The 23,053-nt window shown below is 37.5% G+C and overlaps 1 protein-coding gene across 9 annotated transcripts in view; it reads left to right on the top strand.

Moving 5' to 3' along the window:
* CDON (cell adhesion associated, oncogene regulated) overlaps positions 1 to 23,053 on the top strand; it is a 148,066-nt gene that overhangs the window by 55,178 nt on the left and 69,835 nt on the right. Inside the window, exon 1 of one of the 9 annotated variants that reach the window (XM_036220440.1) lies at positions 3,175 to 3,331. The exons of 7 other annotated variants lie outside the window; for them this stretch is intronic. The gene's annotated coding sequence lies outside the window, so the exon portion shown is untranslated. Of the gene's footprint in view, positions 1 to 3,174; positions 3,332 to 4,319; positions 6,549 to 23,053 lie in introns of those variants that run through there. One more of the 9 variants, XM_036220441.1, reaches the window with a different exon arrangement.

The raw sequence follows: 23,053 nt of genomic DNA, 5'->3' as shown, positions 1-23,053 counted from the left end.
GGCACCTCAAATTCAAAAGGTTCAAAATTGAACACATCATTTGTTCCCTAAAACCTGTATCCCCGGCAGAGCATCATTCTCTTCCCAGGTACTATTAAGGTAGAAAGTATGACCACCATCTACTCAAGCTAGAAGGCTGATGTCATCCTTGAGTCATCTCGCTTCTTTACCTTCACATACAATCAGTTTCCCTCTTGTTTCTGGAATTTCCCCCTCTTTTCTGTCCTTACTACTATTGTCCTAGTTCAGTCTCTTGATCCAACTTGACTACCAGGACAGTTTCAGAAGCTTCCAAAAGTTTTTACCTCATGCTTGGCTCCCTCAAATCTATCCTCATCACCGCTGCTAGGTGATCTTTCTAAACACAATCTGACCATACCACATTCCTACTTAAAACCCTGCATTGACTCTTCATTGCTTACAGGATAAAGTCACAGCTTCTTGGCATGACATGCATGACCATCTGGCTTCAGCTTCTTTCTGCCCTTCCCTTACCATCCCCTACCTGGTCCCTCACACTTCAACCACAAAGAAAAGCTTGTAGTTCCTTTGAGCTGCCTTCTTGTTTCTTGCCTCAGTGTCTTTATTTATAATGTCTCCTCTGCCTTGGCCATCCTTCTACTCCTTCACCTTTATCTGACCAACTCCTGCTATCCCTTAAGGCTTCGCTTATGGGCCACTTCTTTTGGAAAGGCTTTCTCGACAAGCTGCTCTCCCCAACCCTCAAACTCTGACAAGGTTAGCAACACTGCCCTGTGTTCCCATGGCTCCCTGTTCATTGTATGGATGTCTCAATCTACTTATCCATTTATGTGTCTGTATTCACAATTAGATTGTGAGGTCTTTGAAGCTTGGGACTGTCATATTTCTTTGTGTACCTCTTTGCCTAGCAGTGGCAAAAAGGAGGTACTTACTAAATGCTTTTAGAGTATATATTGAACAAATAGATGATTTATTAATGAAAAATTATTTTGTGCCTGAAATGATTTTTTAATTTTATACTTTACAAACAAGGCAGAAAGGGAATAATCGGTATTAACAAACATTGTGATTATTTCTCAGGTTCGATTATTAATAAGAGCCATAATGATGTTCAAATGGCACTGCGAGATTTGGGGGTACCCAGGGTCAATGAGGCCCTAAAAGAGAAAGTGTCTGGAAGTGTCTGTGGTGGAGCTGCTATGGTATGGGACAGTTAGAATTCTGGCAGAGTGCCACAAGAAACCTGTGAGACTTCCATTCCGTTGACACAAAACTCTCATTTCAGTGAAACCTTAAATGCTTATAGGACATCTTATTTGCTGAATGAAAAACCATTTACTATACTTGTTAAGAACATCGATTCTTGGTTTGGATAAGCAAAAAGTGAAACAATGGAGACGAAACTAAAGTTAGAATTCTTCCCCCCTCCATACTTTCTCAGGACCTAATGCTGTCACAAAGACTCTGGATCTATCTAAAGCACAAAGCTTAACTGATTGAACACTACCACACTTTCAAAGCATTTCTTTGTGAAAATCAAGTAAAAAGGTAAAGGGCATATTCCTCCTGAAGTTCAGTACTGAGTGTTTTTGAACTTCCAGGATTATTAGCCCCTCTTTCGTATTTAACCTAATAGTAAGTAATGATGATTAAAAATGAACTAACTGCTAATAGTAATAATTATTATTTTATAGAAGTCATGATCCTTGAATGGCTGCTCAGTTGCAGGCGCTTAAGGGGGACTAAAGTTTTGCCACCCCAAAATATAACATCTTTTGGGATATTGATTTTAAGCTGGTTATTAAGAAAAAAAAAAAAGCCTCAGAACCTTTGACCCTCCCCCTTCCTGCCTAAAGGAATTAAGATAGAAAAACCTGCTGCAGGATGGGAACCTGATGGGAACTTTATCATAGTCACCTTTGCAGTTTCGCCTTAGTTCATATGAATTACATATGGCAAATAGAAATCTAGCAAAGCTTGTTTTTGAACTTCCGTGTCTCATTGCCCTGGATTGCCCAGAAAGAACTTGTTTACCACAAGCCGTCCACCTGTGAATTACCTGCTTTCCCTTTGAAATCCCAGATCCCTTCCCCCGGCCCGCCCATTCTCCTTTGTCCAAAATGGCATACAAACCTCAACTACCCAAAGTGTTTTCAGGTCTCCTATTTACGGTACTTTTGCATGTATATCCTAATAAACTTTGGGCATTTTTCTCCTGTTAATCTGTCTTTGTTAAATTTGATTATTAGCCGAGCTAGAAGAATATAGAAGGTGCGAGGAAAGTCTTTTTGTGTGTGTTCCTACAGTATATTTATGCTTCACGACAACCTTTTAAATAGAAATTATTTCCTCTTTTTTTTTTCTGAAAAACTGAAGTTCAGTGAGACCATATAACTTGGGACAGGTCCAAGGAAGGACACGTTGGTTAAGACTCTCAGGCCAAAGGCCACGCTGATTTCACCAGGACCGAGCCTCACACCTAGTGTCTGAGTTTTGTTGCCTGCTGGCATGACTGTGAATCTCAGGGTGGAGGGGTGGGTTGGGGAATCAGGTGAAATTGTGGAAAAAAACTAAACACTGAAAGCAGCGAAAAGGCAAAGGTACCATAGCAGCGGGAACCTGGAACCATGAGGTAGGGAGTCAACAGGTAGGCGCTAGGGGAAGAGAGGACGATGGACTCCTCCTAGAACTTAGGGGCGGCACCTGGGCGGAGCCTGGGCGGAGCACCTGGAGACTCGCGGACCATCGTGGACCGCTAGATCTGCCTTCTCTTCGGGGCACTTAAGGGGAGGAGAGAATGAGTGCAGGTTTTGTGGCAATCTCCGTGAGTTGCTGAAGCAGCTCCTCCTCACCTATCCTAAACTAAAGCAATGAATGCTCTCTTCTTTTCTCGAATGGCCTTCTCGTAGACAAGCAGAAAGGGTACTGGAGACAGTCCTACACAAGGTGCCCCCCCTCGCAGATTAGTACGGCCCGTCCCCACCGCCAATCTGGCGGCTGCGCGCGCACCCTCCGGCGGCGGGGAGGCCTCGTGGCGCGCTCCCCTATGCTGCCTGCTGCTCCGCGCGCCCGCGCCGCCGGGTTGCGCGCCCGCGCGCCTGGGCCAGGGCGGGGAGGCGCGGCCGCGGGGGCGCGCCCCGCAATTCCGCCCCGCCCCCTCCCCTGAGTCCCGGGTGCGCGGCTCTGCGCGAGGAGAGCGGGGACCCGCGCCCCCGCCCCGCCCCCGCCCGGCGCATGGAGGCCGCTCGGATCGCAGCCGCCGCGGTAGCCGCCCGCGCGGGATGACCTGGGGCGGCTCTGGGAGCTGGCTGCCGCAGGAGGTCTGGGGGCTCCACCGGCCCGCCGAGAGGTGCGGGGTGGTCCCGCGGTGGGGTCTGGGGACGGGCGGTGGGGGCGGGCGGCCGGCGGGCCCTGGGGCTCGGGGTCCGGGGCTCGATCGGGGTCCAGGAACACTGGGCCGTCCTGCGGGAGTGGGCGGGGTGTCAGTGACAGGGACGCGCCGGGCAGGTGGGACGAGCCTGGCAGGGCGCAGGGGTGCCCCCTGCTCCCCAGGGAGTGAGGTTCCCGCCCCTCATCTTTTACCTTCAGAGCGCCCGCAGGACGGTGATTTATGTGGGGAGAGCAGGAGAAACGTCCTGCGCTATGTATCTTTTTCACCGTCACAGACGCCCCGACTTCCCAGCCCCAGGGAGTGCATTTTCCTTCTCCATGAAGCTTTCTGTAGGCTGCATTATCATTTCTAAGTACATTGCAGCTCGCTTTTTATTACAGCCTGCAGCTTCCAGACCTTTGTTGCTTTTTCTCCACATTTAAGAATTTCAGTCATAAATCACTGAGGCGGGTGTGGGGACTCTGTCGGCCTTCCCTTCATTGTTTCCCTGCACCCCACCAAGTCAGGTGGAAGGGTCTCCAAAAGGAGCCCTTCTCCAGAATGCCTGCCATTCCTGGCCGCGACTACAGAGGGTAGCAGGTGCTTTAAGGGCAGGCTGCTTTCCAGCTGAGATCCAGAATTTAGGGAACCTCATTAACAGAAAAGCAGCCTCTGTGTCCTAAAGCAGAAACCTTGAGAAACAAAAAATTGGCCTAAAAGGTAACATGAGATTTGTTCTCAGGCCAGTGGCCAGTAAAGATGAAAGAGGCCAATTCTGATTCCATGCCTCATTGATACCAATAACCCTCAGACTCCCAACTGACACTTGGCATACCTAATGGACAGTGTCTGGGAAGAGAAGGTGGAAGGGGGCTGGAGAATCAAATGGGTTTGTTCTCAGTAGAATGCTTAACATTTGATTACATTTAAGAGCTCCCTTTTTCTTTCTTTCTTTTTTTTTTTTTTTGAGTAGTCTATTTTAACTGAAAATGGAAGGGAGGGTGTTCAACTTTTAGGACAAGATGAAAGGGAGTTTCAGAAAATTTCTGGAAATTTCAAATTAGTGTTTAACTAGAAAGCATTCTTAGGAACCCAGAGAGGCACTAAATTATCGTAGTTTCTGTTACACACATGTTGAAATAAACTGCCTCATATTTTAAGTTATATGAGAAAGATGGAGAAAACCTGTTTCATTTTTGTAAAGACGTGCCCTGGGTGTGTTTGGCATGTATAGAGCAGAAACATTTATATTTCTACAAAAAACACAACTGTATATTGTTTAACTTTCATGCAAAAACTCAAATATAGTATTTGGGAAATCTGTCTTTGTTTGAATAGTGTAGTCAACCAGGAAAATCAGTTACTAGAGGTACTGTGCTATTGTTTGTGTAGTAACTCACTTGGGATGCTTTGATTGATTGCTATGGTTCTCATCAACCTCCTCTTCTGTAGAAAGTACTTAAACAGCTCTACTCTCAAGCGGGGAGGCACAAAGAGCCCTTAGGACTTGGAGTACACTGATCTAGCCTGTGTAGGTTGGCTTACATCAATCTTACTACTTGCCTTCTTTGCAGGTGGTTTGACTCTGCATGAAAGGAATTAAGCTCATTTTAAGATAGGACCTCTCTCCCCCCCCCTCCCCCAAGTTCAGCAAGATATATAGATGAAGGCTTTGTGCAGGAATAGGAACTTCTGTCAGGGCTTTGCTCTAAAGAGGTCAGGTAAAATTTATTGACTACTTCTCATGCTTTCCTCTTGTTTTTCACTTTGTCCTTATGCTTTAATAACTTTCTAGATGATTTTATTTATGGTTTTGTCAAAATAAAAGTCGAAGTAAAAATTTTCTCTCTAGAAATGTTTCTTTTGCAAAGATTTAGGCTAAAATTTGGTGATTATTTCTAAGTAAAATACTGAGGAAATGATTTCAAGGATTCAACATTATCTTAGTGAAATTAGGCTGGGGTAGGAAATTAAAAATAACATTGAAAAATTTGTTATTTATGACATGCAATTACATTATCACCTGTTATTAGCATTTATATTGCATAGAAGTGTAGATAAGACAGCACATCAGAAGAGTAGATGAGTTGCCCATCAGGTAGTCTTTAGATAGATGATAATCTTACCACTTACTAGCAACTAATTAGATTATGGAATTTGGAGGCTCTTTGCCAAACAGGTTGCTTTGAAGGACTTGATTTTACAGTTTTTGATTAGTGCTTTTTCCCAAGAAATTTTGTTAACTTGATTTAATTAGAATGTTTTATTGTTTTTGTTTAAAATTTTATATTGTGTTTAAACATTGCATTTATTTATAAACATTTTATTTATAAATTTTTGTTGTGTATAGTACTAATTCACTTTCAAGAGAATGGGGAGGAGGGCTTTACTTGATTCTTTCTGATTAACATTAAGTATATGGAATATACTTAATGTCACTTTAAAAATATTGGATTTCAATTAAATGAAAAACGGATTTGTTGGTTTTTTTTTTTTTAATCCTTCAAGTTTTCCCTCATTGTTTGTGCTCTTTCCCCATTGTCAGGCTTAAAACATACAGTATCATTGTCATCTGTCTCCTGAATAATGGTCCTGAGGTGATATTATTAATGTGGCTTTTTAAAATCAAACTAATTATACTTGCCTAAAAGAGCCACATGTGTGTGATTCTAGCTGCCTGGTGCCTTTTGAGAGCCCTGGAGACAAGCTAGTGAATAGAGCTGAAAATTCATTCTGTATTTGATTAAATGGAACAGACTCGCTGCTCCTTACCCCAGCAGGGGCTATGAGATCTCTTGATCCCCGAAGCGGCTCCAAGACCCTGGGAATTCCATTAGCGAGCACCTGAGGAATTTCTGCCCTGCAGTGCCTTTTTTGTATGTGTGTATGTGTATGTGTGCAGAGGGAGTGGAGCAGAGTGGTGAGGGGGGAGTGAAGGGAGAGGGTGGAGAGAGGAGACGCTACATTAGAAGACTCCATATGTTTGCAGATCTAAAATCAAGGCATGACTTAACAGCTTATCTTGTAAGAGAAGAGCCCAACCCAAAGGCAGATTGCTAGTCAGAACTTTCTTACAAGAAGGACTGTAGTGGTGTATTTTAGCACTGAAGTGAACGCCACTGTTAAGTACAGAAAGTCACTTCTCTGCTTTCCCTCCGAAGCACAGAAGCACAAGCATATACACGTTGCAGACTTGGTAAGTTTTCTTTCAATGATCTTTTGATAAATATGTAAAATTGTGTTACAGTTCTTGCCTGTTAGGGCTGATATATTGTTTCAAAAACTTTTTAAACAGAGCAAAATCTGACTTTTATGGGAAGCAAATCGTTTTGCAGAAGTGAAATGCTTGTTTGAATAAGCATATTTTAGTTTGCTCTTTTGTTTTTATATGATTTTATTGTGTTTTTGTTATGTTATTACAGAATATAAATTCATTTAGGGTACGTCTCTTTTCTGTTGTCTTTTTAAGAATTCTTTCTGATTTCTAGTATTTTTTAAGGCATTGCTTTGCAGACTTGCTAGCAGCTACAAGTAAATGAAAGTATATCTAGCAAAAATATTCTGTAAAAATCTTTGGAGCAAAATTTTTAAGAAACATTAGTGTATCTTCCTCTGCTCCTCCTCCCCTGCCCCAAATTATTTTTGGATACATTTTTCAGAATATTAGCCTAGTTTGTTTCCTGTGTACTTTTCAAAGAAGAGCAGTTCTGAATCTTGGATGATGCAGTTAATTAATTTTCATTTTCTGAGAATAGTTAAACATGAATGTGAATTCCAGTGCTTGTAATTTTCAGTTAATGCAGAATGCAGTAGCTTATTTGTTGGTTAATTTGTTGTTTGTTCCTGATTACAATCAAGTCGTGTATCACAGTTCTTTCCATCCTATAATCGTGTAGTCCTCTAATAAATTCTTCTCACAATACAGTGTGTTTAGAAAATAAAGAAGCCTTTTAGAGAATATGTTCAATTTTTTTTCCACCTTAATCCCGGGCATGCCTTCTACAAGTATGGCCAAATTGAAAGGACTCTTGAATGAATTGGAGTAAACACTAAAGTTAGCATTGTGCCTGTCTTGGTTCACAGTTGTTCAGCTGCTTTGCTGTGTGACATATTTTGATGGCCACAGATGATAAAAAAACTACTCCAAAGAGTATTTTGTTCTACGTGTCAGTTGGAATGTGAGGAGGGACTTCAGTTCTTGAGAGCAAGTGATGTATCTTTTAATCACAGAATTAAGGAACCGTGAAGTTCCTTACACCTTAATCGGGGAGGCGGGGGGAACAAGTTATATTATTGAACTTAGGTTATACATTCTGCTTCTGTTTTGTTGCATGAAACTGTGTGGTTGATCTTATTTTTATATTACCCTAATACAAACAGAATGGAGAAGGTGACATTTAGCTTGCTCCTCAGTTATTCATGTTACAGACTAGCTCACCTCTTTATTTATGTGAACTTGGGCAGTGATCTTGACTTAGGCCTTGATTTTCACCTCTGCAAAATGGGGATTATAACAATAATATCTCTTACCACTGTTGTGGGGATTATAAGAGATAATGAAAGTAAAGCACTAGGCATATAGTAAATGCTCTGTGAATGTTAGCTGCTGGTATTTTTAGCAACTCCTTTTGCACATTAGTCTTACTTTGATCCAGAAGTGATTTCTTTTAAGTACTAAATAATGAGGAATTCTCAGAAGTTAATAATAATAATAATAATATGTAACTGCTGTAGTTTTAGCCTGCTACAGTTTTCTTAATTTTGGAATTGAAACCTAAAAGGCACTTGGAAACAATGTGTTGCATTTTTTTTCAATGGAAGTATAATATAAAAATGTACACAAGCATACAATTAATGTACTTTAATGCATATGAAATTTTACATATGCACACACGTGTGGTAACCATTACCCAGTTCAAGATCCAGAACGTTGCCTTCACCTCAGAAGGCACCCTGATGCCCTTTCCCAGACAGCTCTGCTTCCCGCCAACAAGCAACAACTATTCTGACTATAGATTAATTTTCACCATAGATTAGTTTTGCCTGTTCTCAAACTTTATAAAAATGGATATACAGTATGTACTCTTTATATCTGGTTTCTTGCACTGCTCATTAGGTCTGTGAGATTCGTCTATGTTATCGTATTTTGTCGTAATTCATGCATCTTAAATCGTTTTTTTATGTGTTTTGATATTTATAGTAGTTCATTTTATTGGCACAATGGGTACATGGTCATTGGGGGAAAAAATAACACTTCTTAAATTATTAGAAAATTTAATCCCAATGGCTCCATTAAAAGAATAACCATGACCTTATTTTTATACATTAAAATGGGTTGAAGATAATGCAGTTACCTTCAGTTACAATTCCATAAACCAAATCCTTTGATGACTGCATTCATTTTATTTTATTGATTTTAGAAGGGAAGGGAGGGAGCCTCAAAATAGAGAAGGATCATCTAATGTCCTTCTAATATCTTATGTCCTTCATTTCTAGGATTTAATGCAATAATCAATACTTAGTGTTCTACCGAATTGACCAATACACTAGCATTACGGTAATATTCTTTTGGAAGAAAACGAAAAAAACAATGTTACTTCGAAAAAAAAAATCCACACAAAATGGAAGAAAATAGAGCTGTTATACTACAAGAAAATTATGAAGAACAGGACCGCACATATTGGCTAGTAACTTTAACAGTTGCTGTCAGGCTGTGCCTATATGTTTAGAAGTTCTGTTTGTGTTGTTGAAATTTCTTAATATGCCAAATAAAATTTATTTCCCCAGACTGAAACAAGAACATAAGATGATGTCGACGAATCAGAAGTTTTTGTTTTTGTTTAAATTTTGGAGGGGGCTGTGGTTGAGGTTAATAATATTTCTTTCTTGGAAATGTTGATCAAGGATTTTCTGGATGTTCTGCTTGAACACAAGCCACTTCTCTCTCAGGAGACCTTGTGTTTTCAGCATTTGTAATTTTATTAAATCTATTATTCATAGCTCCTTGACACAAGATCATTCATCACATACAGCCATGTGCAGAGATGAGTTCCCCTCTACTCCAGAGGGGCAAGTTGTCCCCTTTTCTTCTTAAATCAGACTACCAGTGGCCAAGATTATAATGGTGGTGGAGAGAGTTGAAATAATAAGATAACGATGCATCTTTTGTTCCACAGGGGCACTCAAAGGATGCAGATTTTGTTTCAAAACAAGGAAGAACTCTCTGACAAATAGAGCTGCCTCATGATAGAAAATGTTCTTTTGAAGGGGCATGAGCTCTTTATTACCAGGCACGTTCTAGTGGCATTTGCGAAAGATATTGTGGAAAAGATCTCTTCCTCGAGTGAGAGATTGGACCACGTGACCTCTAAGGGCCTTTGCAATACTAAGGGTCCATGAAATAGGCTGTATGGGGTAGTTATGCTATATAACCACCACATACATAATTTTGGAGAGAGAACATGTATTAAAAAGTTCCATACAGCCACTGAATATATAAATTTTCCCAAACCAACCCTAACGTAAAGTTGAGGACTGCTTCTGCTTGCTGGCTCTTTCACTTTAAATGTAACTCTTGGTTTATCACTAACAAGTAAATGTCAAAGATTCTTTCTGTGTTTTCCCAATATTCTAAGTGTATTTGTATTAAAAGTGATAATACTTTACAGGTATAGTATTCTCTCCCTTTCTGTATAGGTACACATCTGAAAATTTACTTGAAACCATCTGTTGATGTAGTTATTTATTCACCCCTATAACAAATTATGTAGTAAAATAAAATTAATTAATATACTTCTTTTCTCTCTACTTTCTCTTCTCATCCAAGCTTTTCTACACTTGAAATTCAAGAGTGAGAAATAACTCATGGAGGTAGAAAGGCTGATATCAGTGATTAATCCAAGCAATAAAACTATATTTCGATGACCATTGTTATTTAACCATGTATACACACATCTTGTATCTGTAAATATTTGTTATTTATGTTAATTGATATTTAAAATTGATCGAAGAGAGTATAGAATCCTAAATCACCAAAATAATATTTTCTCTGTTTTATAAAGCAGAAAAGTAGACTGAGTTTTTACTGTTTTCTATTTTCTGTTTTTGTGTACACATCTAACCCTCTCTACCCTCCTGGTAACCTGTAAGAATGTCTCACTTATCTCCTCTCTGTTACCATTACCTTACCTTTCCATCCTTTTCAAAATTTGGGGGAGGGATGTGAGGAGATTTAGAATGTGAGACAAAACAACCTTTGTAACTCCTGCTTAAACTGCTGCTACCTCATCTCCCTGTCTTCAGTCTTGATTTCTGCCTTCCAGATCATCATTTTTCTACATTTTGCCAGAGTAATGACTTTCCTAAAACATAAATCTGATCACGTGATTGCTCTTAAAATCGATTTCTCCAAGGGCCCTGAATTGCTCATGATGAAACCCAGGTCTTCAAGTGGCCTACAGGGTTCCTCACATACCTGATACTTATCCCATCCTCAATCCTGTGCATTCCTTGAACACACCTTGCTTTCTCTCCTGCAGGCTAGGCTGATATTGTTTACTTGTCTGTCTCAGCCTTATCTTATTCCCTGAGGACAATGTGATTTCTCCTTGTATATGATCATCCTTCTCACCCCTTTCCTCGCACTATGCCTAACAAATACTAAACACCCAAATGTCCTGAAGGTATGTATCAGTGCTAAAGCTGTGATTCTCAAACTTTAATGTGCATTTGAATATCTTCGGGGATGTTAAAATGCAGGTGCTAATTTGGTAGGTCTGGGGTGAACCCCAAGATTCTCCCTTTATAACAGGTTTCTAATGGGTTTCTAACAATATTAATGACTCCGGGTGGATCACTCTGAGTAGCAAGATGCTTAACTGTCTCCTCTAGATCCATGGATGATTGCAACACAATTATTCTCTTAAAAATCCAGCGAAATCAGTGACTCCATGTTAAATCAGGTATACCACAGCTTCAAATAAAAAGATGAAAGAAAACTATAAAGAAAAATATAGTTAAATGTTGAAGATACCAGAGCATCTATTGTCACATTACTGGAATGCTTTCCTAATATTTTAATAATTTTATAGATTTAAAATATGTATTTTTGTTCTGTGCAGCATTATTAGGTCTCTGGAGAGCTGATGTCACGTTCTGTGTGTTTGTTTTCAAACACTTGGTATTACAGTTCTCCTGGGTAAATAGGGACTAAAATGTATATTCTGGCTTCTGTCTCTTGCCAGGGAAATTTCTGACAGTTATTGGCTTTTTATGGTATCAGAGTAAAAGTAATTAGTAGTCTCTATTTTACTATAATTTGATATCTGTTCAGTGAGTGTACACACTACCTGGCTGGAGGTAAAATTGGCAAGGGGGACAAATGTTTAATGACTAAAATAGTACTTTTATCAGGCCATAAAATTACTCTAGTGACATCAGAACTTGGCAGCCTCTTTTATTCAAATAAAAAAAAAATGGCATCATAAGTTAGGGAGAAGACATTTTTCTTGCTCATTTATTTTGGCTTATTTTCATGGTTTTGGCCTCAGGGCATGTGTATAAGAAAATAGCAACACAGTGAATAACTGGCAGTAAGAATTGGAGAGTGAACATAGTTTCAGTTGGGGCGAACATAGTTTCAGCTGTTCATCACTTACCTCCATTTCAGTAATTTATCTTGTTCCACCCAGACTGGTGACTATGAGAGTGTAAGAGTGGGTATGAAGAATCCTTAGCTATAAAATGGAGTTAAACTTCATTATTTTGCTTGATATTACATAGCTTGCAATATATCGAGAAAGTTTGATGATTGGCTTATAACATGGTCATATGAGGGTGAATGTCCATATAATTATTAATGTGACAGTACAGTTTTGTATGAGTAAATATAGTGCTTCCTGCCCATTTTAAACTGTTCACTCTTATGAAATTAAATTTTTAGATGTTACCATGATTTAATGACAGCTTGTCTACCAGGATTTCAATGTGATGTCCAATTGCTTGAGCAGTTGTTCTAGCAGATCTTGGGGCTACTGAATATTGAGCAGATATTTTTATATTTCTTAATAGATTAATAAACTCCTGAGTAGAACCACACTAAAGTGTTATTGTTGTGCCCATGATACTTCATGGATTCATCTTACTGTGATCACCTTCTTAAACTAGGTTATTTGATTGTTTCTTCTGTTAAATCTTAGATGTTCATCCAAAACAAAATTATAAGTTTTGTTCTGCACTAAGGAAGCTTATAGCTGTGATGGGTTAAAGTATATTTTAAACCTAATTCTAAATATATACTTCTAATTAAGAACATATTTTCAAATCATAATCTGATTAGAAAGTTTTGACCTTTTAATCGGTTCTTTTTCTTCCTATTTATTGAAAATTGGGCATACTTTCTTTTTTATGGCCAAGTCGTTTTTGAAATTAAAAACAGAGCAAATGTCCTGCCCTGAGTTCCCAATTCTAAGCTCTGGTCATGATGTTTTAAATTATTTTGTATTTTAGTTGGATTTCTTTTTTAAAAGAAATTGCAGTACTCATGTTTTAACTATAGCCCTGTATAGGTCTTTCATATAGTTTTCATCATCCATTTTAGAGCTAAAGTTGTTTCTTTAATCCCATGGCTAACTGAAGTCAGTTTTGAATCATTATAAGACTGGTTGCTAACTGTTGTCTTTTATTAGGCTAGCAAACACAATTGTCATTATTTGTTATTTCTATTGTGTTTGAGGATGCAGTTTAAAAGAGCTATTGTCGTAGTGGTTAAGTCTTAAAATAATTTCACATTTGTTACTATGACAGCAGCCACAGTGGGGTTTTTAATCATACAACACAGCTTGTGCAGATATTTGATATCAATGTTTTGTGGCATCAAATAGATTTTAGCTCAGGGATTTGACTACATACATCTTACTAGTGTTAACAGGAGTCTTGTAGCTAATTCCCAAAGTGGGATTTTAAATGTGAACTTCATAAGTCAAGGCTGTATCCCACCCCATGTGACAGTAACAGTAGAAATTATTTTAAAGAAAAATTGTCAATGTTTTACTTATTTGGGGATTTCTCTTCCAGATGGGTAGATTGTTAATTAGGGGAAAGGTAAGGAAATGATTAGTTCTGTAGAACAAAGACATTAATGTTTGATCAGATTCATTTTTCTCTTAGTTAGACATACATAGAACATTTAATTAGTTGTGGTTATAGATGTGAGATGATCATGAAATCAAATCAACAGGCACCACAAATCAAACTTCTGAGGCCTTCAACAACCAAGAATGAGAAACTGAGTTTTGAGGTTTTTATTTGTGTAATTAAAAATTTTTTCCCTTCATGTTGAAATGTAAGTTTTCTGAAAAAAAAAAAAAACAACCTTTCACTTGACGTTTAGTAGGCAAAGTCTTCATTCACTTATAAAAGTTCTTTCCTAATTTACTGAGAAATACTAGCATCTTTTGTGTCTGATTCACTTGGAGTGACTGTACTACAGGCATACCTGGGCAATTTAATAAACAAATACTGTGATGACGAAGGAGTGAAGTATTGCTTTTGCAGAGCAGGGCCCTTGTCTGTTTGGGTGTCCCGCAGTCTCATAAGAAAGATGGCGCCCCCAGAGGGTTAGGACAGGTGTGCGCTCACTGTCCTCGTCTGCGTTGCATGCACGGACAGGAGGCATTGAGGAACTGTGTGTGACATTCCCTGTGCTGGCTCAGCTCCTTGTTGAGTTACGATTTCATTGCATCTCCTGTCTCTCAGTTCTTTTAATTCCATATACTGAATAATTTTCTCCTTCTTTCTGTTTCTGATGTTGATCATTTCTTAAATAACTTTTATAGAGCCCTTTGTGAGTTGTAGAGTGTTTTACAGATTTTTTTTTTCTGCTGTTTACCCTAAATGTATGAGAGTAAAATTTTCATGAGAATGGATATCATGCAGACAATAAGTGATCGAGCATTGATATCAGATACAAGAGTTTTAATGCAGTTCAAAGTTAGGTAATCTTAAAATCTCTCTGTCTAAAATTAGGAAAGGAGGCTATTTGAAACTGTGGTTTTTTTAAACTTAATTTAGGTTATAATTGCTCATTCGTGTTTAGGAATAGAATAAAATAGTTGAATTCTAAGATTTTTTTTTGGTCTTTGACATTTCTAAACCACACACTGCATTCTAGAGTCTTATTAATAGAGATATCAAAGTGAATTTTGCCTAAGGGAAAGTTGGCCCCCTGGTGTCTTGTATTTTAACCTCTTTTCTCTAAAGAGGTCATTTGATTTTTTTCTAGCCACAGGAATCCTTGCTTCCTAACACATTTCCTTAGAACAGGTACTTGGATGCTTAGAAATTCTTTAACAGTGCGTTCCAGCCCGAGAATGAAGTCTGAATGCCCTTTCCAATTATATGTAAAGTAAGAAAAATAGCAGAAGGGGCTTTTTAGAAATAAATCTCACTTTACATTTGTATCTTCAGTTGTGGGATGAATATAAAATCTAAATTAATAAGCCCTTTGTCTTAACAGTCGTTTCATGTTACCTGTGTCCAAAACATGACAGATGATGTTGAAACACAATTTGGTTTTTCCTTTATTGGAGATGTTAGAAAATGAATAAAAGCTTTGCAGTTTTAAGTGATTATTTTAGTATTGCGCTTATCAATTGTTAGGTATTTCTCTTTTATGTCACTGTATAGCGTTGGATAAAACAAATGCCAGTGCTAAAGCATTTAATGATAGCTAATTTGTGTTATTTCAACATAGAGTAAATAAGTTATTAATTGTTTAATGAAATAGTTTAAAAATGATTTGATGAGCAGTTTGATGACCAGACTGAGATTGAAAGACAGAAAGATGTTCTTAAAGGCAAATTTTGCCCCTCTTCTTTGCTTCGAGTGAAGACTGAGTTGTAATAGCAACAGAGTCCAGCTCCCAGTAAGAGGTGTGAGGCTGTTTATTTTCACTCTGGAGATGTATATACTATAGAAGGAAAACTCTGGCCTTGCTGAACCTAAGCAAATCGTTACTTATCTACAATCTGGCAAGCAATTTGATTAAGGGTGACAGAGCTCGTATAATATCAGAACCAGGCCCTCTTAATGATTGATGAGCCTGTCTGTAAGATTTTTTTTTTTTTTTGAAAGAGAAAAACTGAAAAAGTGAATACTTGTTCGGATTTCTAATTGCCAAGTATAAACCAAGTCTATAATGTAGTTTTATCTACAGTGATTAATATATATTTTTATGCTGCTTTTTAGGATATAATTAAAGGCTTTAAAGTAACATTTGTGTCAGCAGGTTGATTTGGCTTTTACATGATTGAATTCTTGACATTTTAGAGATCTTGTTTCATATTTTAACATCTTTCTTAACCTGGTTTTCTTTGATGTATATTGAGTATAGTAGAATTTTCCTTTTACTCTCATGAAATTGAGTTATTTGGAAGCCCTTGGCTTTAAGACATTTTCAACCCCTTGCTTTTGTCATCTGATGGTTGTTGGCACCAATTCAGTGCCAAAAGGAATCCCCAATTTGGGGTGCGATAAAGAAGGAGACTTTATTTAGTATAAACGACTCAGCTGTGATGCAGCATGGCTGTGAAACAGCAGGGCTGCAGGGAGGCCCCTCTTGCTATGCAACTCTGCTCTAGCCTTCTCCACCCTGGGGTAACATCTTCAGTCTTCCCATGGAAAATTAAGTGTCCTCCCCAAGCAAGAAAGGAGCTTACTTATACAGGAGAAAGTCCCTGCCTCTGGTCCCTAATCGGTCTATGCTCATGCCAATAAGGACTCCAAATTCTTTCAGAGATTGTTGCAAAAAGCACTGTCCCGACTAGTCAGAATGGAGTTGCTCTGATTGGTCAGTGAAGATGCCGAAGGGGATATATAGCTACCTAGCTTTAATTGGACAGGGAAAGCCTCAGTCTTGTTGGTCAAAGTGCAATTCCTGGAACTTTTTCATAAGGGCTGACTCAGATGGCGGGAGTACCAAGGCAGGCAGTCCTAGTGCAGGCTTCTCCCGGAAGTGCAGTTTGCATGAGAGGACCCTGTGTAGAAATGGCTGCCAGGCTCTGTTTTTTAAATTTGAGCTCAGTTACCCACCAGGAGCCCTTCTTAGTAGGTATCTTCATTTACAGAGTTCATACTTTCTAACTATATGAAAATGATTTGGGTAGTTGTAATACCATATTTGGGTCATTTAGTGTTGCTGCTGACCATTTGCTGTATTATTTGTTCCTTATCTCATTTTCGTTTCCAACAGATTGCTACTGTGTGTAACTGGAATGTGCTAAATATTCTTGGCAACACTTTATATCATTAGTTTACATATAGTGCTGAATCCAACCAAAGAAGACTATTTCTTGTTTTTTATTATTCATATGTTGCTTAGTAGAAGTAGGTATAAGGATTGGAAGAGCCTCCTGCCCTTTTCTTTGAACTAAATTTCACATATAGAATTTCCTGATTAATGAAGCAGCTAAACAGAGAATGAATTAGTTTTCTGTAAATGGAATTTTGTTTACCTGGAATTTTCGGGTAGCGTATCATAAGGATTTAGGCAGGGGTACGCTCTGAAGTCAGAGTGCCTGGGTCAAAGCCAGACTCCATTATATTCCAGTGATGCAACCTCTCTGTGCTTTAGTTTCTGCATTCGTATAATGGGAGCGATAGCTCATTGGGCTGTTGGATCATCTCATTTAGTCCTCATATATAGTGATTGGTGCTTGGTAGGTGCTTCTTGAAGGTAAGCAGTTGCTATTTCCATTCTCATTGCTATCCGTGAGAGAGCTGGCATTGACGAAATATTGTGATACAGCTGTGTTAGAAACTGTCAAATCAAAATAAAATGAGTAGGGATTAAATTTTGGGGAGCTGTAAATATGGGAATAAGCTAGAATTTATTATGTGGTTTTGCTCTTGGTTTGATTAGGACATGGCTCCTAGCAAACAGAACAATTATGTGAGTGCTGTAATAGCTAATGGTGAACTTTCAGATAAATTGCCCAAACAAGTAAATACTAACTTTTTTGCCCCAAATTTCAATTTCGTTACTTTTAAATTTCCCCTTTCTCCTTCTTATCTCCTCTACTCAATATAAACATACTTTAGTGTAATACTAGGAAGATAAAATATATAAGAGATATACTTCATACCTAGCCTTATTGACATGTTCTGAAAATCAAGGGATAACTATTGGAACCCTTTGCTAACTTTTCTGTTAATCTTCCCATCAAAAGTACAAGTGTTATCATCTCTGGGAAATCCCAGTGCTTTCTAGAATTTGTATGTGTGTATGTGTATGTATGTGTAAATATATATACATCTGCATGTATGTGTATATATATGTATATTTAAATAATCTTGATTGTTATGTATGGTTTTTCAAATTTGCTACTTTGGGAGGCTTACATATGGTCAGAGCAGATAAACACTTAACTGAGATTGGTATCATTAAAGACCCCCAGTAAAATGCCAACCCCAAATTGTTTTAAAAATGAAAATAGAGTATACATGGGATCATTAGATGCAAATATCTAATTTGGAGATAGGCCAGTTACATACACTGTCAGCCCCACCCCAGCCACTTCCCCGTTTTGTTTCTAGCTGGCCAGGGTAGGAATAAGTTGTTCTCCACTGACTGTTGAAGATTGAGAGTTAGCAGTGGAGGGGGATCCAGAGCCAGGAGCTGTGGAACTGGAATAGGACAAGTGGTATGTTTCAGTCCCCCTTTTCAGCTGACCATTGCCTCTTTATTTTGTAGTTTCCTTCTCTTTTCCAGTAATGGTGATAACGCTTTAGGAAGATGCTTGCTTTACGTTTTTCTCGTTTTAAATTTTAAATTTATTATTATTATTATTATTATTATTATTTTTTTTTTAGTTAAGTGTTGAGAATTCTATCCTATCCCACAGGTTGGCCTAATTGTTGTATGTTTATCACTGGAATCCAGGTGTTTAGCACGGTAATTTTTGTAGCTATACTGAATGCATTTGCAGGAGACAACACTCTATCAGCTCTACAAATGCACAGACTTGTAAGATATTCCATTTGGGTCCTATAAAATGGAGGATAAAGTTTGATTGTGTTGCTTTTGTAGAGTTTTCTTAGGGTCGTGGTCTTGGTGGCTGTGGAGTTGGGTAGCACTTATAAGATTCTTTTAACCTTTTTGATTTTGAGGAATGTGAATTTGAAACAATTACTGTTTTCTTGTACTATGGCTCCAACCCCATTTTCAGAATTGCAAAGGTGTGTGTGACCAAGGAAATAGCTGCGTTCGTTTAATTAAAATAATGTCTTACCTGAGATGATGATGTCCTATGTTTTGCTAAAAGGGGGTTAGCAGTCAAACTTGAGTAATGTGGGACTCTTTTTCAAAGGGAAAAATTCTTAAAATTTCCTAGTGTTGACAAAATTGTTTTTATTATTAATCTCAATTCTATGCAAAATAAACTAGATGAAAACTTTTAATAAAACAACAAATTTACAAAGTAAATATTGACAAAATCACAAAACCAGTTTAATTCAAAAAATTTAAATAATCTTTAAAAAATTTGAGATCGTCAGTGTTGAGTTTAATAATAGGAAGATACTTTTGCTTATTTTATATTGCACTTGTCTGATTCTTTTGATTTTAAGCATGATTACCATTATTTTTCTTTTTTAAATAATTAACTTGTTTTTAACTACTGGTCCAAAATTTTATGGGCCACTTAGTTTAAAAATACACATATATAATACTGAAAAATTAAAACCATGCAATGAAATGTCTTTATGTGTTAACCTTATCGTTGATGAACTGTAGTAATGTGAACTCTTTGTAATAATGTGTGTGTTCTGAGTGTTGTGTTACACCGGCTGCTGTGTCACGTGCTTTTTCAGTTTGGCACGCCTGTGCTGCCATGAGCTAGAAGGTCATTCACATCTACTTTTCTTTTCATCTCTTTCAAAACTTTCTTTGTAAAATATTCAGTAAGATCGTTAGACATTCACATGTCATAGATGTGACCCCAAAACACAAACGCAAATTGGGCACTGACATTTTGTGCATATCTTTCTTGTCCAGCTGATGATCCAGAGTAAGCCAACGATCATTTGAGTTTTAGCAGTGCAGAAACACAATGAAAAATGATTTTCATACTTCCAAAGATCCATCTGCAGACTAAAATAGAGAAAAAGAATTAAAACCTGGTAGACTTGAGAACCTTTTTTGGAATAGGAAGTGGCTGTGGATTCATCCTAAAGGAAATAGACATAAAAACACTCCTGTAGGATGTGGTTCCATAGTGTAGCGGTTAGCATGTCTGCTTTACGCGCAGAATGTCCTGGGTTTGAGCCACAGTTTATAGTCTATGGCCGTGCCACCCTGAACAAGCCAGATGTCTGATCTCAAAAGCTAAGCAGGATTGGGCCAGGTTAGTACTTGGATGGGAGACTACCTAGGAGGACCAGGTGCTGTAGGCATTAATAATGATAATAATAATAAAAACACTCCTGTAAAAGCTCCAAAAAAGGCCTTCTTTGATTTGAGAAGCTGTATGTGGAATGGGGATTATCATGTGTTCAAATCTCACCCCTGTCATTTATTTATTAGCTGTGGAGTCTTGGGGAGACTATTGGAGCTTTCTGCAATTCCATTTCCTCATTTGTAAAATGGAAATAATTTTTAAAATGGAAATAATATCTATTTTTAAGTTCGTGAGGATCAGTAATAATATATATAAAATCTTTCATCCATAAACTTAATAATTGGTACCTATTTTATTCTTTGGTATAATTACTCTCAAGATAGATGTTCAGTAAGATGCATAAATGTATATGTATTTCCACACAAGTTATTCTCTGCTTAGTGGAAGCAAGAGGCAAGGGTGGAGTAGACTATCAGAATTATTTGGCAAAGTTTTTGTACTTCGTGTAGAGCCCTGCCTCCTCATCATTTGCGAGTGACCCAAGATTACCACTGGGTATGTGTTGTTACTCTCTTGTGCTAATGCAGAAAGACGACTGAGATCTGCTGACATTGGAGTTTTTCTCTGGTAGCTCTGATTTAAATATCTGTACAATATTTTATGATTTTAATTTTATAATTATGATGAAGATGAACTTATTTACCTAAATAATTAGCAAATCAATATTGCCTGATGTTGACAGGGAGTGACTAATGTACCTCATGAGTATGTATAAATTAAATTAGCATTGTGGCTTATTGCTTTAAAAATGTACCTGATTTTCCTTAGATGTTTACTTACCAAATTCAGAACTTAAAAAGAGGTAGGACTAATCGACTCGATGGTTTTAAGGAAATTTTTAAAAAATTACCAGTTAATTTGGCTAATACTCTTTTAAGTATATTTAAAATTTCTCCTAGAGAGTTACCTTTCCATTTAATAACAGCAATATGTGGTAGAATTTTGTTTTAACGTAGCTTGCTGTTACATTATTTTAACTATACAAAAGTTCATATCATGTTGTAAGAAACATGACTATACAATAAAAAAACCTGATATTGTAGTCTGTAATGCTGATCTCTGTCATAAGTATATGAAGAGAGTCTATATTATTTGTTTTAGCTGCAAATCCTGTTAATAATCCTAAAAGTAGAGATTTCTGTTTACCCACTATGGTCCTAAACCTATAGCATGGTTAAGATTATGGAGAACGTTTTGCAGACTACTGAGTTATTTCTGTTTGTGAGCAAAGTAATAGTGCTTCTGCTGTTGTCTGTAATATCTTTTTTTCCCTTAGGTTTAATGGATGTTTTGATGCCATCCATTATTTAAACTATCACTTTTGCTTATTATTTTTTCTAATGCTGCATCATGCACTTTGATAGTCATTTGCCTTCAGTACCTATCAAATTATATATCACATAATTATTAACTGTTGTTTTTTTTTTCAAAGATCAACATAATAAAAAAAAGTAAACATAGGCAGTACCTTCCATAGCAGACCAAATAAACTCAGTGAAGATGTTATAAAGCATTAGTGCTGATTAGGTCTCTTAAATGGCTGTTTAATAATGCTAGACCATGTCCATCGTTTCTCTTTTGACTTACTAAAATATTTTTAAACATTTTAAATCGATAATTTGTTTTAATCATAATTTCATGATTCCCAGAAACATTGCCGGGTTTCTCTCCGTACATTTATTCATTTATCAACATTTATTAAGCACTCATCTTGTGCAAGATACTTCCCAGGTGTTAGATATGCAAAATAGACATGGTGCCCTTTTTTTCCCTTCCCACAAACTTGTGCTTGATCTAGGTCTGGTAGATTTTCCTTTTCTTTACATTTAATGTGACTTGTAAGTACCTAGCATAGTTCTTTTATTTATAGTATAAGTCAGGTAAAATCAAATCCTGCACTTTTCCTTCATGACTACAATTTTTACCTAGGGGAAAATAGATTAAACTGAAAATCAAGGCTATTACCGAAGAAGGAAAGGAATTTAAAAACATAAAGTTTTTATGTTTTTGTGTTTTGCAGTTGTGCAGAGAGCAAGGTGGGCAATGGGAATTTTTTTGAGTTGAATGTAGGGTTGTAGGTGACAGGATTCCTGCCTCTGAAATACCATTTTCTCAGCAAGTTCTCAAAGTTTGGCCTCTTTTGGAAAGGAATGTTTGTAGGAGGAGTAGGGATGGCACTCTAGGTCCCCTTGGGTCTTTTCGAGTGGCAGAAACCCATTAATACTAAGAAGAGTGAAAAATGCTGCTTTAGGGAGATTTGTTGGTTGATATTCAGGATGAACAGTCACGGGATATCTGTGTTTAATGCTCCATTAGGGTGTACATGATTTAGCCTATTTTATAACCAAATGTTGGTATTGAACTGTTAAAATCTGATTTAAGACAGTAAAGACTTTAAGTCTTCAGTTTTTCAGCATTGATCTCAAAACAGCGTGGTTTATAATGAAGATTTTATATTTGTCTGGAGTAAAATGAAGGAAAAAAAAACCAAACAACCAAAGAGCATGCAGTGATTGTTTCTTAAAGCTAAATTTCTAATAAAATTATTCTTCGCCTACTGTTTTGTTCTGTTCTAACGAAACAATGATAGTAGATGGAAGTTCTTAATTTTTTGTTATTAATATTCATACTTGGAAAATTGTTTGCAATCTTGCATGGGCTATGCGGGTCTTTTGCTTCATTTAAAAATATTATTGGTTATTGCAATCCAAAATTCTGGGAATTCCTGCTATACGTAAAATTTCATAAGTAATCAATATACAATTATCGATATTGGGATATGGCTTCTTTGCTGTTTCTCATGCTAGAGGTTTCTCCATCTGTAAGATTTATGATACAAGAAGGATTTTCTCTCTGCCACAGACTTAAGTTGGCCTTTTATCTTTCTCCAGCAGAAATGAAAATGCCTCACGTAGTTTAAGTGCACTCTCATTGTTCCATGTACTGAGGTCGAGAGTCGAGCACCTAAAGAAAGAGTCTCTATGTGAAAGTGCTTTTTAGATATTTTATTAGTACTGCCATTGGTTATTTTAATTAGTAGTATGTGTTTTATTTGTACCCCGAGGCTGTTCAAGCAAAGAATATAATTCAAATAAACAAAATAATATCTGATGTTTTGGAATAGCCACACCTGCCACCTGGACCTTTAAGGTGTTCTTACTTACGTTGGCAGGGAAGCTAAGGAGAGGAAAGGGGGATGATTATGTGCAGTTATGAAATGTTTTAAACGTAAATTCTCAGAAAACCT

This window comes from Rousettus aegyptiacus, unplaced genomic scaffold (genome assembly GCF_014176215.1).
Source record: "Rousettus aegyptiacus isolate mRouAeg1 unplaced genomic scaffold, mRouAeg1.p scaffold_m13_p_5, whole genome shotgun sequence".
NCBI lineage: Eukaryota > Metazoa > Chordata > Mammalia > Chiroptera > Pteropodidae > Rousettus > Rousettus aegyptiacus.
This window is presented reverse-complemented; position numbering and strand designations above follow the sequence as displayed.